This window comes from Stegodyphus dumicola, chromosome 9, assembly GCF_044657685.1.
Source record: "Stegodyphus dumicola isolate Sdum_Otavi_A_Nest chromosome 9, ASM4465768v1".
Taxonomy (NCBI): domain Eukaryota; kingdom Metazoa; phylum Arthropoda; class Arachnida; order Araneae; family Eresidae; genus Stegodyphus; species Stegodyphus dumicola.
The window spans coordinates 156,980,487-156,998,170 of NC_140776.1; the positions used below are offsets into that span (position 1 = coordinate 156,980,487).

General features: G+C 33.7%; 1 protein-coding gene across 3 annotated transcripts in view; it reads right to left on the reverse strand.

The window, feature by feature from the left end:
* The window catches only part of LOC118183954 (heparan sulfate glucosamine 3-O-sulfotransferase 1-like), a 522,588-nt gene that overhangs the window by 250,401 nt on the left and 254,503 nt on the right, over positions 1-17,684 (reverse strand). For 2 of the 3 annotated variants that reach the window (XM_035353571.2, XM_085824267.1), the window contains exon 1: positions 5,131-5,464. The exons of the other annotated variant lie outside the window; for it this stretch is intronic. The gene's annotated coding sequence lies outside the window, so the exon portion shown is untranslated. Of the gene's footprint in view, positions 1-5,130; positions 5,465-17,684 lie in introns of those variants that run through there. 3 annotated transcript variants of the gene reach the window in all.

The following is a 17,684-nucleotide window of genomic DNA, read 5'->3' on the forward strand; positions in this document are numbered from 1 at the left end:
TATCGCCCTGTATTATATTTAAAGAAAATAAATAATGAAAAATCTGCGTGAGTGTCCGTATGTTTTGGCATTGTGAAAAAATAATGGAACTTAGAGCCATCAATTTTGAACAACATATGTTTCCAACCGAATATGGGCATCTGGAAGCCCAAATTTGGAGTCGGGAATTTGTTTTATTATCTGTTTCCTATTTTGTAAAAATTTAACAAATTTTGATTAACACACTCAACGATTTCAAAGCGAGCAATGGCAACACTGAACGACAAATAAAAACACTTTTTTTATCTTTAGCGCGCGAGACTGTGTATCCGAAATTCTAAAGATATGCTCATTTTAAAATTACTTTGCGATATTGCTGTTAACTGAATTTTATGGTTTAAGTGCGAAGAACATGGTATTTAATAAATAAAGGTAACACACAAAACGTTAAAAAAACGCCCCTATTAACGTAATGTAAAATCCGAAAGCTTTCAGATTTTTTAAAAAATAATTTCGGTAAATCAGATAATTGCAAGTTATTGATTATCAAATTTATGTTATTATTGTTATTCTAACCGAAATTTTATTATAAAGCCTTGAGAAGTTTGTAGAGAATCGATTCTATGCAACACGGAAAATTTTATTTGAGGTTTGGCAATTCTATTAACGCTCCATCGTTGCGATAATAATGTTAAAGTCCGGATTTGAAAGCATATCTTTCCATATTAATAATTAAAGCTTCAGATATTTTACTTAAACATCTGTCTAATGAATAATGCTGAGGAATTAGATCCGCTTTGATGGAAAATAATTTAAATACAAATAAATAACACCTGCAGAATTAACTTAGCACAGATGAGATGTAAGATATTTGGATACCCATAACATATAATTGTAATAGTATAACAGATTGCCAAAAACGCCAATAAAAATGTGGGAGCTGAATATTTCAGTAGTAGGTATCATGTGAAATAAATTATGTAAATCTCAATATTTATGGCGATATAGTTAATTAAATTTAATTAAGTGAATAATTTCCACGAAATATGCATTACAAAAATAATCTGATTATTGTTATAAGCAGTTCAATGTTAATAACGTATTATTTACGTATATTAAAATATTTCTTCTGTAAGTTATTTAATTTTCTAGTAAATAGTTGAAATACTCTAATCATAGTATTATAGGCATTCATATGGTAGTCATACTCAAGAAGATGTTTTTCATCGGGATACCCCTTATCTTAAAAATATTAAGCTCCGCAAACAAAATAATGGCGATAGAAAGAAAAATCTAACAAAGGATATGCCCACAAGTGCCGCAGCGGTAAAATCCCTGAATACTGGTAGTTTGGTCCGGGGTTCGAATACCGGCGATCGGGTTGGCGTCATAAGCGTTTTCGGGGTTTTTCGTTATGTGTGTGTGTGTGTACATTACGAGTGTTATTTTTGACATCTGCTTGCTAGCCAAGCCTTCCCCTTTTTTTTTAAAGTCTTATGCCCACCAGCGGCCGAGCGGTAAAGTTCGCTGAACACTGGTAGTTTGGTCCGAGGTTCGAATCCCGCGAACGTGTTGACTGCATGGGCGTTTTCGTGGTTTTCCCCATGCGTAACGTATATACGAGCCAGTTCCCTTAGAAAGTCCTCCACGAAGGCATTCCTCCCCTTAGGCAGATAGCCCTCGTGTGCTTTGCCGTAATTAAATAAACCAAACCAAACCAATTTAAAGTTCTCGTTAAAATATAATACGGAATATTTAGATCATGATGAAATATTTTTTTTATTAAATTGTAATCTTAAATGACCTATCGGTTTGAGAAGGTGATCAAACTAATCAATAATGAAAGTTTCTTTTCGAGTGTAGTTTTTTGTTAGACTGAATGCCTTCATTCTGCATTTGGCTTCTGCTATATACCACCGTATTCATTAATACAAAGGTGCCCACCAGCGGTCGAGTAGTACAGTCACTGAACACTGGTAGTTCGGTCCGAGACTCGAATCCCTGGAAGGGCTGGCTGCATGGGCGCTTTCGTGGTTTTTCCCATGTGCAACTTATACACGAGATAGTTTCCTTTAGAAAGTCCTTCGCGAAGGCATTCATCACCTTCGGCAGATAGCCCTAGTGTGCTTAGCCATAATTAAATAAACCAAAACCATTAATACATAGCAGTATTACTGGACAAAACGATTGAAAACGAAGCAGTTCGCAAAGTTGCTTTGTTGGGATCAATCTTCGACTTCTTTACTATCGATTCCGATATATTTATTACAACAAAAAACAAGAAGCTTATTTTCTCTGCGAAAATATTTTCCAATCATTCTCAGAAACGAATTATTGCGCGCAAAATTTCCATTGAGCATGAACGGGAGATAACTTAGTGCACAGATATGGCACTGAATAAAATGTACTAATTCCTAATTAAAAGTTTCAATAAATTTTATGGAGAAAAAGAATTCGAATAATAATTATACAAATGTGCTTTCGAAAAAAAAATAGTTAACTTGCGCTATGCAATCATTCTTCAGAAAATAATAGTTTTTAATACCATGGGCTCTGATAATTAGGTCAGGGATTTTATCGCAGAAAAAGCAAGCAAAATCCACGTGGTAGTTGCCAAGTGAGTATCTAAAATCGCAAAACTTCCGTGACCGGGATTTATACCGATAATTTTGCTCTAACAACAGAAACATTTCGTGGTACGTGATTAACCGTCACATTTTGAGAACTAGGAATGTGAACCAGAACTAGAGAAATAACACAGAACACTAGTACGCAATTAAAACACAAATTGCATTATGCATTGCAACTGAAATTTGTGTTTAAAAACCATTCAAATCCTGGAAATGTTTTCAATACCGTTATTTTACATTAAGACAGACATTATAGAAAGTGCTTGCCGGCATTAAGAGGCAATGGTGGATGACTTTATATAATGTCCAGATTTGTATTTAAAATAAATCCAACAAAATTTGCGGTATTCATAGTTCAGTTTGGATTTTAGAATAATATTATTCTGAAGTATATTTTTGCGGAAATTGTAATGAAAAGAGGAAAAATTTGCTTTAAATGCAATCAATTATGATAGTAATTACAATAGAATAATATAATTGCAGTAGAATTTAAAGAATAATAATAAGTAATAATCCAATAATTATAATATAATTTAAAAAATAATAACAACCGAATAATTAAAAACTAATAATCCAATAATTATAGCAGAGTTTAAAAATAATAGAATTTTAAAAATAATGATAAATAATAATCCAATAATTATAGTAGAAATCAAAATATAATAATCTAATAATTATAACGGCATTTAAAAGTAATTTCAAAGTTCGCCGATTTATTAGATATTTGCTTAGAAATATGATAGTCACATGTATATTGCTTATAAATCTCATATTCGCTTAATCAGAAAATTTCCTAAAATTCCTCTAAATGTTCGCGGGAATTCACTCCGCTATAAAGCTGCTGCCCAAATTCTAGCTAATTGTAAAAAAAAAAAAAAACCGACAGAAATAGTAAAGAAAAAATATTAAAAAATTATGATTTAAATTTCCAATAAATGCATGACTGCAATATCATGCTTTTGAAAAACCAAAGCTAAAATATATTTTATTGTGAATAAACGTAGATAACTGCAGTAAAATTGAAGTAGGATTAAAATTAATGAGACACAACAGATATGTTGATTTACGTTGAACAAGTTAGTAATTTGAAACTAGCATAATTTTGCAATGGTATGTTGCAGACAGATATGTTGATTTACGACGAACAAGTTCGTAATTTGAAACTAACATAATTTTGCAATGGTCTTCTTATGAGCAAACTGAGTTTCTACAAATTTTCTATAAACAAATTTAGTATTTCTGGATTTTTTAGCGTACAAATAAATTATTAAATTCTGAGTTTTTGCCATATTTTGCAATAAGTTACGATATGTGTAATTATATTACAAACAGTACAACATTCATTATGAATTACATGCATAAACTAAGATCTTTCATCTAGTAAATTGCACATAGAATTGGCAGAATTAAATAAATTGTATCGAATATGTTTTAGATTTTTATATTGACACTAGCAGCGTTTTTATCAGAGTCTATCCAAAATTTCTGTATGCTTGGTTACATTACGTGACTTGACACTGCATTATAGTATTACGCTACTATGCATTTATCATTTAAGCATCTTGGAAATTGTTCTTACTGCAAGCAATATAATATTATCCTTCCTTTATCTCTCAAGCTACTGGTTTCCGCAGCGTTACAATTAGAAATAACATTAAATGTTTAACTTTTGTATCAAATTATAATTGCTTAACATACTAAGCGATTTAAGCAGTACACACATTTTTAATAATTTAATTTTTCTTAATAATTTTTTAAAATTTTCGTTCATTTTATTTTTCTAATAATGGCGTCTGAATGCTACATTTTACATTTAATTTGCAATATAGTATTTCATAAATGTTAACATTTGCGTCATTCATTTCAATATAGCAGTTGATAATTATGAACAGTTTCAGATTTCATTTGCAATGCATTGTTTGATAATTATGAACATTTGCATCATTCATTTACATTACAGCATTTGATAATTACGAACAGTTTCAGAATTCATTTGCAATGCATTGTTTGATAATTATGAACATTTGCATCATTCATTTACATTACAGCATTTGATAATTACGAACAGTTTCAGAATTCATTTGCAATGCATTGTTTGATAATTATGAACATTTGCATCATTCATTTAAATTATAGCATTTGATAATTATGAACAGTTTCAGAAGTCATTTGCAATGCATTGTTTGATAGTTATGAACATTTGCATCATTCATTTACATTATAACATTTGATAATTACAAACAGTTTCAGAAGTCATTTACAATATATTATTTGATAATAATGAACATTTGCAGTTAAAAACATCAATATTGTATTTCATAAGTATGAACATTTGCAGTTTATTGCTTACAATAAATATATCACTTGATAATTATGAACTATTGCAATATAAGTATGATTAAGAAACATTGTTTCTAACTTCATATATTACGCGTTGCGGTATAAAACTGTTTCGTTTCTTGAATGTAAAATAAATAAACAAAATTACTAAAAATTTTTATAATATAAATACTTTACTTACCAACGACTTTAAGAACATTTCATCTTATGGTCAAATATCTCCTACCTAAATAACCAAATCGGACGAATTTTAACGCAAAGTTTAATATGACGAATAAAAACAAATTATGCGGCAAGCAATGCCGATAACTTAATAACATCGTCTGAATTTCTCCTTTAGCGTCCACTTCTTAGATGAAGATAATAGATAAAAGCGAAGTCAAGGAGTATCAAAACAGAGAACAGAAAGGAAAAAAAAATATGATCGCCAAACTGGCAACTCCCACGCCGTCTTGGCTGCTTTGCGTCTCTCAAAAGAGTTGTTCATTCAAAAGATTCTTTTGTGAAGGTAGAATATTGAAATACACGTCTGGGAATAGCGGTGCCGGGCCGTTAAATATTTCGAGAGCGTTAATGATTGAAGAGAGCGTGGATGCCATTTAGAATTACCTAAATAGGCTGTGCATCGTGGGCTACTTCCGCGATTTGAGCTTGAGTGCATTCTCTTTAAATTCTAATATTTACAGATAAGAAATTCATTTCACAGTAAGATCGTTTTCTTTGAAGTTTTAAGTGTAAAACTCCCAACTGCGATTTTTTTGTTAATGATGTATATTTCGGATGCTTTTCACGAGGATCGAATAATATTTTCACAAGGATCGAATAATAATTTTATAAGGATCGAATTTTTTTAATCTAAAGGTACTTTGTTCCTGAAGGACTATTGTTTTCGTTTTGCGATATTGTATTGAAAACTTTAAAGGGCTGTATTACTCTTCAAATCGTTCCCACAAAATAGTATCGCCCTGCATTACATTTGAAGAAAATAAATAATGAAGAATCTGCATAAATGTATGTATGCTTCGCGCATTGTGATAAAACAACGGTACCTGGAGCCATCCAATTTTGAATGACGTAATCCTACTGCTAATATGGGCATCTGAAAGTCCAAATTTGAAATTTGTTTTATCATCGATATCATATTTTGTAAAACTTTAAGGAATTTTTGATTAACTCAAAGATTTAAAAGCGAGCAATGGCAACATTCTACCGGGGGGGGGGGACCATTTTATCTCCAGCGCGCGGAACTGTGTATCGGAAATTCTAAATATATGCTCATTTTAAAATTATTTTGCTGTTGAACTGAATTTTATGGTTTAAATGCGAAGAACATAATATTTAAGAAATAAAGATAACACACAAAACGTTAGAAAAACGCCCCTTTAGACGTAATTTAAAATCTGAAACCTTTCAGATTTTTTATATATATATATATATTATTTTTTTTTTACTTATTACGTGCTCCACCCTTAGGCACTACACGGAAAGGCAAAGATGCCCCGTGGAGGTCTTTTTAAGGGTAATTGGCTCGTATCCACATTACACATGGGGTAAACCACGAAAACGCCCATGCAGCCAGCCGAGACTCGAACCCCGGAACGAACTACCAGTGTTCAGCGGCTTTTGCCGCTCGGCCGCTGGTGGGCTATATATATATTATTTACTTCTCTTTTTCCTAGTCATGTGTATTGAATTTTGTAGTTCGATTTCAAATGTTTAATACGAGAAATAATTACATACACAAAATAATAATCATAACGACATATATATGTGAGATAAAAATATGAAAATATAAGCGTTAACCTTAATTTGCAATACTGCCTATACTTTCTTTTTAATTTGGCAATTTTCCATTTCCGTTCTAAAAGTAATAGCTGTAAATCGCTTTACACAGCCTATCTCAAAATTATCCTTCTGATTCTTGCATAATGCTAATGACGCAAATAATTCAGCCAATAATAATTTTTAATTCTTGGAAACGAATGTTTTAGCAACTAGTAGGGTAAGCTGAGTAAAACACACTCTGATATGTAACATTCCCCCCCTATCACTTCTCTGTTATCCAATTGTGCTGTCCGCAGCTTCTTCTTCGTCCTTCAGGTATTCCCAAAAGAATAAAAGCACCAGTTTAAACATCTAAGGAAACGTGCGCTTCTTGCGCCAATTTAGCTATGTCTCTATCAAAACTGTTTCACTAAGATAAAAAAGTGCTCAAACTGCTACGATTGCATCTAAATCTTCATAAATCAACTTTCACTATTATGCATCTATTCGTTCGCGAGAATGATATGGTTAAACACACGTAAGATAAAAGATAGGTAATATTACCATTAATTTACAATTTGCTTTTAAATACCCATTTTAATTTCGTTATTTCCCATTTCTATTCTAAGAACTGCTTATAAAATGTCGCTCTAAACTGCGTCATTTCAAAATGAATCGTCCTCAAAAATATCTTACGCAACGATAATGACGGCACTTACATAACGGTTCAGCCAGTAATAATTTTATTTTTCAAACTCAAGGTTAAAATATAGAAACATGATTTTATTGAAATTTCATTTGAAACCATGAATTTGTTTCTTTGTTTCTGTCCGGTGCGAGCTTGCTGTCCACTGCTTTACTTTCTTACTAAGAACGTGTCCTAAAACCTCTCGGTGCTCGGTGCGATTTAGATGCTCTCCGTCTTGAATAAATATGAAAATTTATTCAAAACCGAGAGCGCTTTGCAGTAGTTTAGTAGTGCGTGCATCAACAGTGTTTGCCTATGTTATTTGTTGCTGATAAGAACAGCTTAACTGACGCCCAAGGCAGTTGCCTATGTCACAAGTGTTAACACCCAGCTCTAAATGCCAAGCACAGCAGTTTTATTGTTTTTGGCAGTTTATATCGAATTTTGAGGTTTGACGTCATTGGATACGTGGAATAATCAGACATATAATCATAAAACTACACATATAAGTTTTGTATTTTGCCAAGTAAAAACATAATATAAAACAATAAAAAAAATAAAAATCTGAAATGTTTCAGATTTTAAATTACGTCCAAAGGGGCGTTTTTTAACATTTTGTGTGTTACCTTTCTTTATTAAATATCATGTTCCTCGCACTTACAAGATCCAGTGCATCCAAGATCCATAAGATCCAGTGCAACAGCAATATCGCAAAATAGTTTTAAAACGAGCATATCTTTAGAATTTCCGATACAGAGACTCACGCGCTGGAGATAAAAATGTTTTTTCTGCACAACGTTGCCATTGCTCGCTGTGAAATCCTTGAGTTTGTTAATCAAAAATTCGTCAAAGTTTTAAAAAATAGGAAATCGATCATAAAACAAATTTCAAATTTCAAATTTGGTCTTCCACATGCTCATATTCGTTGGAGGATTACGTTATTCAAAATTCGATGACTCTATGTACCGTTGTTTTATCACAATACGAGAAATATACATACATTTATGCAGATTTTTCATTATTTAATTTCTTCAAATATAATGCAGGACTCTAACATTTTGTGGCAACAGTTTGAAAAGTGAACCGACATTTATGAGTCTGACGCAAAATGCCAAAACGAAACTAATAGTCCTTCGGGATTCAAATCCCTTTGGACTAATAATTTAAAGGGAGAAATAAACAAGTAACAGCGTTTTAGAAAAATAGAAATAAACAGAAATCTTAACATAGTTTAAAATTTGATCCTGGACGATGTATATATGAACAAATAATGATAATAACAAGCTGGTAAGAAACTGAAAAATTCTAAATATTGCTAGAATGTAGAGCTTTGTAAATCGAAATGTGCAATATACTATTTTCACAAATGTTTTCTATTAGAGCTTACTTATACCTCTCTTGTTATGGAACTGAATAATGCTTAACTTCGTGAAAATAACGAAGTTGATTTAAAAAAAGTATTTTTAAGCTATTCAGTTTGTTATCGATTACTTGGTTCGGCATTTACTTGTCTTATAATATACAGTCGTATATTCTAAATTATAACTAAACCGTAACTAAACTTCCATTCTGCTATTCCTTTTTTAGATAAAATATTTCTATTTCAAAATTACTTTATTATTATTATTATTATTATTATCATTATTTAATCGCACAGATGTTATAGTGGTTAGGTCTCAGGTTCGAATCCAGGAGAAGGCATGGATGTTTGTAAATGTATAGTGTCTTTGTGGCATAGGAACATTCTAAATATATGGTGAACCAAACGTCCTTTCGTGTGGTTTTGTGGTAGGGGAGAGGGGTTGGAGACCCCCGGACCATCCCCTGGGGTGCTCTTCCTCAAAATATGCGGTGAAAAATAGAAGTCCAACCTCTTTGAGAGTCAGGCAACCATACTCAAGAAGCAAGAACAGCAACAACAATTTTATAATAATATCAAATTGTGAGATATAAGCTTATATACTATATAAGGTATTTCTCCCGCCTTTCTAGCGTCCCTTCGTGGTGTAGTGGTTCTGCATGCTGGGCCGATATTCCAGAAGTCCATGGTTCGATTCCCGGCGAAGGCGTTGCATATTTTTCATCTTGCCTGCGTCAAAAAATATACCTAATGTCTCTACAGTGCCGCCCGAACTAAAAGGGTGTTGGATGATGATTCTCCTCACCCAGGATTTGGCGACTGAGTCCCCTAAATTCCCCAGTCGCCCTTTAAAAGGAGGAGTATATAAGGTATTTCTCCCGTCTTCCTAGCGTGCCTTCGTGGTGTAGTGGTTCGGCACACTGGGCTGGTATTCCAGAGGTCCGTGGTTCGATTCCCGACGAAGGCGTTTGCTAATATTTCATCTTGCCTGTGTCTAAAAATACCTAACGTCTCTACAACTCTTAATAAAATAACTCCGGTACAATATGAAACTCATTTTTCTTTAAATTTTCTTTTTGGAATTAGGGGCCCACCAGCGGCCGAACGGTAAAGTCGTTGAACACTGGTAGTTCGGTTCGGGGTTTGAACCGAGCGAACAGGCTGGCTGCAAGGATGTTTTCGTGGTTTTCCACTTGTAATACGGTTAAGACGTTGAACACTGGTAGTTCGGTTCGAGGTTTGAACCGGGCGAACAGGCTGGCTGCAAGGATGTTTTCGTGGTTTTCCACTTGTAATATCTTTATATATATAAGCGGCTAAAGTGTGTGTCGCCGGTAGTTTATTGTTGTCACTCGGAAAAGTGAGCGCGGAAATTAACGTTTCCGCAGTTTTTAATTAATACCTCAACCGATTAAAGTCGTATCAAGATGAGAACGGTATCGATGGATTCGGAGAATTTCCTGGAATCCGAGGATAGGCGCCTCGAATTTCAACTCGGCGCCATTCCGTAGATATTCGAGAAAAAAGAATTTGACACGAAGCCAAATCCCTCTAATAGGGAAAACACAAGAAAGAAAGGGGTAAGTGTAGGGAAAAAGTAGGGGAGAAATTAGTTTTTAATTAATATCTCGGCTAATTAAAGTCTCAAGAAGACGCGAATGGTCAAAATGGCGTGCCACGGACCTGCGGAATCCAACGGTGTGCTTCGCTAAGCCCGGAGCCAGCCGTTTTGGAGGAGATAATGTTATTTCACCTCATATATGTATGCGGCTTAAGTGTTTGTTTGTCGCCGATAATTTTTTGGTTGTTTGCGTATCTGTACTAGCCAATGAGGTGAAGTAGCCACGGCACAGGGTTGCCGTTTCAATTGAGAAGTAGACAATTTCCTGTAATACTTGCCTTTACTATGACCATCAATAAGTCTCAGGGCCAAACGTTTAAGTGTGTTGGCATTTTTTTACATGAGCCTGCATTTGGACACGATCAACTTTATGTTGCCTGTTCAAAAGTTCATGAAAGAACGGACGCAAAATTAAAAATATTGGTTGGTCCTTTGCAAGGCGAGCTTAAAAATGATGGAAAGATCTACACAAGAAATGTTGTGTACAAAGAGATCTTTGACATGTGGATTAACATTTCATTATTTAAATCACCTTTATTGATTGAGCTAGCAGTGGGCTCTTAAGAAATGTACCGCCAGTAGTTTCCTTCACTGTACTCTACTTTAAGCAATTAAGCAAGTAGAAGGGGAAATCCCAGTGGGGCAGTAAGCAATGGGGCGTCCTCGCCGCCTGCCCTGGGTAATTCAGTTTAAATTAGCAAACATCTTTGTACAAATTATTTTAATTACAATTTATAATATCTAGAACAGCGGTCATTTCGTATAACCGCCTGGCCTTCTAGTATACATATATACGAACCAGTTTCACTTAGTAATATTCCACGAAGGCATCCCTTCCGTTAGGCAGATATCCTTCAAGTGCTTTGTTATAATCAAATAAACCAAACCAACGTTTCTCGAACCAAAGCAGACATAGTAAAAAGATTCGAAAGAATATTCGATTTTTAGAAGTCATAGTAACTTCAGATTCAAATACAATGTATTCTTTTTCATAGGTATCTTGTGGCTTCTTAACATGAATTATTATTTTATGTACGCAGAGCTATTTTCAAAGCTCAGAAAACATTAAAAAATTCTTGTATAAGATTCTAGTTACTGATCTCTTTTTTATGTGATGGGGATTACTAATCCACTATTTTCTTCTGATACTGTAAAAATGTGGTTTTTGTTTAACTGAATATGAAAGGAAAACTGAGTAAACTTAAATTGGTGTTTTAGAATTTCAGTTCAATATTCAGCACGTTAATTATTTTTAGCATTATTTTCGGAAATCAAATTGTGCTATCACTCTAGTGAAATACTGTATACATGTTTTAAAATAGGGAATAAGTGTGTTTTGCTGATTGTAGTGAGACGTTTCCGCCGAAAAACATTCAGAATAAAGCTAGAAAGGAAAAAAAAATGAAAGCAGCAACTTTAGTGCTAGCAGTAATCACCACTCAAATCTATGATTTTTCTATGATTAATCTATGATATTAGATTTTGGTAGATTTTTCAAAGCCTTCGGCCCAGAAACTTGTCCAAAAACATTTCAAGCTTACTTCGAACATCCTGTACAGAATGGAATACAGCACCAGCACGATGTAGCTGCAGGTGTGATAAATGGTAGAATTCCGAAGGAACGATTATGAAAAGGTTATTGTTTTTAAAAAAAGTTGAACTATTTTTCTCATTAATTTTTACTAATTATCTTATTAGAATTCTCTTATTTAGTAACATTATTCTTTACGACAAATCTTTAAGCAGTAGACTGGGAGACAATTTTACAAAATGGAGCATATTTTATATAACTGGGCTATTAGATAAAGGCTTCATGATGGCGATTTAACGCTAGAATTCCTGAATTCTCACAAATTTCGTTATATATGTAGGATCTACTTAAAAAAAAAAAAAAAAAAAAAAAAAAAAAAAAAAAAAAACATGGTAGAGCACAAGTAAAGCGTAATTACTGCTTTATTTTACTAATATTATATAAATGAAAAGTAAGATAAATGAAAGATAGTTAAAGTTATATTGCAAGCTATCTAATTATAATAGTCATTCCAAACACTTTAGACCAGTTCACAGGATTTACTTAATGACGAATCATATGCAGTTCTCAATACATAGATTCGAAGGGCCGTCTTGCCCACATAAGGCTAGCTATAGGAAAATGTCCTGGTGGATCCCGCAGGCCGTCTGCCTGCTCCCGTTCCATCTCACAACTCAAAGATATCCGGCTCTGTGCGTCGAACGCGTCTCGTCCACAGCACTTCCAACGGTCGTCTCTCTCTCTGCGAGCTGAGCTACGTCATGGCTCTGCTAAGTTGAAGTAGAAGTGCACTAATCTACCGCTACATATATTGTATCTAATAAAGGAAAAAATGAGTCTTTCTAGCCCTATTGTAGAGATGTTAATACATAAAAAACGTTTAATGTTTTAATCTACAAGTAATATGTTGCCGAAATCGAAGAACGACACGAATGGTTAATGGTTTTCATGATAGCACGGAACCCATAACATCTTAGATAAATATTTTCATAAGCTGTTATGACTTTGGTGCTATAATGAACTAAAAGGGAGATTCTGCATTTGCGAAAATTGACGCAAAATATTAATTTGCGTAAAAAAAATGACAGATGCGGCCATAAAGTACACGCTTCTCATATCTGGCTTTTTAGATGGTTCACAATGGTGCTGGAGTTGAGAAACGGTCAAAGAACCCCCATTCTATATGGATATTTAGCCTGTAAAATGTTGCTGGTCTTCCAAGTAAGCTCTTTGTGCAGATATACAGGGAGGCTCTGGCTGTTAAGTGTATTCAAAGAAGCAAGGCAGTTTCCTTGATCCATCCAGCGGTGAGATCACTCTTGTATATAGAACATCTAATTGACTGGCGGGTGTTAAACATGCGTGATAGTTATTTAGCCACATTTTGCTAGCAAACAATTTTATCTTAGTGAACTTCATTGTAATACGTATTAACAACATGTGAAAAGTGGGAATTTATTGCATACATATAGAACAATCCTAGTACCAATTGGTTTCTCAATGAGGGTTTCATTTCTAGAACGCCTTTAAGGACTTTTGTCTTCTCATATGTCAATGATGAGCAGTTGGAAATTAAAGGGGCTTTGCGCGGTCAGTTGATTTGTTTATTTATAGCCCATATTATGCTTCTTTCTTTCAATGTATTGTTGCTTTTTTTTTTCTTCCTTTACTTCACGTTCATACGTATGAGTGAATAACGACGACACTTGATGAAGTATCGAAACACACTTTATTTAGCCAATATTAATGAGGACAGTTCCATAGTCACTTTTTAAAGTTGTCGAAGATCTACTATAAACACGTTGAAACAATCAGCGACACAGCCTTCAGGCTATCAGGCTATCACGGTGAAGACAGCTTCACGGCAAAGCACTAGAGTACAGCTCCCGACTCTTCTCGATCGTTCTCGGAACTCTACGTACTCTCGAGACTCTCCACGCTACAACTTGCGGTGCACTCGACGATAAACAAGAATATAGCTGTCAACTCGGTTCAGTCGTTCCCGAAGCTCAGCACACTCTAAGACAAAACTCGACGGTGCACTAATTCGCGATACACTAAAGACTCTCTCGATGCACTCGTCGATCATCTCGGTGCTAGACTTCGAGACACTCGCTCAATGACTGACTATCACCTCGCTAGACGAGGCACTAACTGACTGTAGACCAGCAGGGTTTATATAGCTTTCGGCTTGTGTTCGAGTACATTCTGGGCTAAACCGGTAAGAATTCGTTCCAAAAAGTTCTCCATCCGTCCATGGCATCCGTCTCGCCAATTTTGTCACCAAACGGGCGATTTCTCGCCAAATGTGGCACCCCGCCTTTCCTTGCCATTTTATGGCAAGCCTAAAACTGCTTTGCGGAGAAGCTATCTTACCGCGGTTGGACATTTCGTAACAGTATTTTTTTTATGTTTCATTTAGCAGCTTCTTGTCATATATGTGAACATGCTCGCAAAATGTACATACATGTCTGTATTCTTCAAGACAGAAAGCAAATATCAAATTTTTTGCAGTTACTAGCTATCTAAAGCTTTCGAGAAACCTACAGATTCAAAAGAATACTTTGATTGATTTTCTTCATTGTACTTAACTTTTAGTAAATGGATAGTATAAACTTGTGCAACTTACTAAAAACATTGACTGCTATTTTCAAGAATTTTAAATATTTCATCCGCATGTGTAGTTTCTAATAATATAGCATAATGTGAAATTTTTTCTGGAAGAGCTGAAATTACGTTTATGCGAATTTTGCCATAATTCAAGATTCAAAGTATTACGGAAAAGGGGATCTTATTTGTTAGAAGTTCCGAAATAAGCACAATACTCCTTTCTGAGGAGTGTTGTTTTCAACTAGTGACCAAGTGGTTAAGGACACTGAATACAGATAGTTCGACCCGGGTTCATTGGCTGCATGGTTGATTTTCAGGATTTTTCCATGTGTAACGTGATTAAAGACCCAGTTTCTCTTGAAAAATTAGTCCATTACCAAGGCAACCCCGCTCTTAGGCAGGTAACTCTTGTCCGCTTTTGCTTTTTCAAATAACTTTCTGAAAAAAATGGTCTCTTCAACAATTGCCCATTTAGTAATACATACATTTGCATGTCAACATTTTCCGCTTTGAAGATTATCGGAGTCCAGAAACAGACTAAGTGTTACAATGATTATCAACCAGTGTTTCCTTCCAGATTATAACACCAGGAATAGAAATTAAATTTAAATCGCGAGTAGGATGTTTTGATAAATACTGTTACTCACAATAAATTATTTTTTGAAAGTTAATTGCATTATTATTTCGAATTATAAATAAAGATTTCATCATTAACAACTTAATAAAGTCTTCATCAATTCAAAATATCATCAATTTAATCCTAAATTCTAAAAATTGTTACTTAAAAGATAAATTCTTGTTCAAAGGCCGCAAAATTTAGGATGTGGTGACTCTTGATCGATCTCAGGAAGCCATTATTGATCTACACCACTAAATACATACACGTTTCAAGGAAAAAGATACAGACTGTTTTTATTTCCATTTGCAACAGCTAAATATAAAATTTATCCAAAGAATTGTTAGTCACGGCTGTGCATTGAAGATATATGAATAGACATGAAAGAAGACGAGGAAGAAATATGAACTAAATAAATATGAATCTTTTACTAGAACGTATTTACAGCCACTCTGAGCCTTATCGTTGTGAGCCTCCTATACACCATTTAGTAGCTTCAGAAAACTCTCGAAAATAATCTCATAATATGCTAGATCCAGACCTGTCAGGAAAGAAGGCTCAGTTTTCTACTCTCTCGGGTTTTCACTACGAGCTTTCTGTACAAAATGCCACAAAGATATTTATCCCGCTTTAGATTTTTATAGCTTAAAATCAGTTTCTCTTATATTTGTTCTTTTGATAAATTGTAAGAAAGAGCTCTAAGCACCTGAAATACATACATAGTTTCTACTAAAGACAGGATTTATTCATTTGAAAACTAAAGTGAGAGGAGCAATTTTTTATTTGTGCCTGCGTAGTCGGCTGTTTTTTCTTTTATTTTAGAAAAACAGGCTAATGGATATTCTATTCGCTATCATATATCTTAATACAGAGTTATTCCGGTATTACTAGCTCGTATATGTAGCATTACATGTTTAATAAGCCGCATTACTCAGAAGTCAAATGTTGACAAACGCGGAACTGGTGCTTTTAAGACTCTGTTAGGTTTCCGAAAGAAAATATAAATCAAAGAAGTGTTGTTTTAAAAAATAATAATGACATAAAATATTAATAAATTAAAGTGAACAAAAATAAACAAAAATACCCCAACAGCAAGTTAATGCATATAAAAGAACAGAAAACGACTATGGTATTGTGATATTGAAACACAAAGAGAATAAAATTGTTTTATCACGGTATTCAAATTTTCAATACAGTCACAACACATTTCAGTATAATTGAGTTTTTGAAGAAAACTTTTATTTTATGAGAAATAATTAACGTTACTTTTAGAATATAGGATATATTTAGCATCAATTTAAGATAAGATTTATTTAAACTAACATTTTATATTAATTCTCTTCTACCTCCTGTTTCTCCCAACATTCTTCAACAAATCTGATTGGTTCAAATATCAGGCAGATTTATGGTTTAGTAAAAGTGCCGTAGCGAGTCGCCGTAAAGATAATTACTCTAAAGACGCTGATTCGCGTGTTTGATGAATCATTTATATACATTGTTGAAACTCAATTAGGGAATTAGAAATTCATTTGCTACTAACTGCAAACGACAAATAAAACTCAGAATTAACAAACATTGTCCAGTACGACATGCGAGATTCAAATGAACACAAAATATTTCAGGTAAGAGTGCGATGATTAAAAATTTGATTGTAGCGACAGATATTCTGATATCTGGAGAATATAACTCATTTGAAGATCCATTTAGTGTTGCGTTTCTGCGTATATTTGTTTGCAATTGCTAATTAAACCAAACCGAATTTACATTCTGGCGAAAGACTATGAGAAAACAGATCGCGCAGAAAAGAATTTCATAAAATAACATTTTAATAAACTAAATTATATACATACATACAGATATATATATATATATATACATATTTAAATAACAACCGTTTTGAGAAAAATAATATTACAAAATTTGAATTTAGCTAGCTGTCTTTATTATAATTAAAATTAAAATCGTTTTCTTTCCCCAGTGCAGCACGAGACATATTTTAAGAGAAATCTACGCCGGAAAAGTAAAAATACAAGAGCACATGAATTTAACATCGAATAAAAGTTTACATCGGCAATTTATATGTAATTTGAATAAATGTAATTGACTACTATGTTAGCTGTAACTGTAATTCTACTCTTTTTGCTTTCCAGAAATTGCTAGAACTATCTCGCGTTGCCGATTTAAAAAGCTATAAAAAGCCAGAGAGAGAACATCTCAGGTCAGTTGCTTAGTTACTCTTAATGCGATTTGTTTGGATTTCTCTTTCTCTTTGAACTGGGTTGTATTTTAACGTTTTTAGTAGCATACAAGCATAGCTACTGGTTGTAATGCCTTCTATTAAAGTATTTGCAGTCTACTGATTATTAGTGCCAGTTATGGTGAACACTTGTAAGATCAACTCTGATGATAATTCCAGCGTTTTGCTATATTTCTTGTGATAAGAATAAAATTTATTAACCTTTTATCGGACTTATGCATTTAATTTATTACGAACCCGTACGCACGCAACAATAGCTTATGTTAATTTTAATATTAGAAATAATAC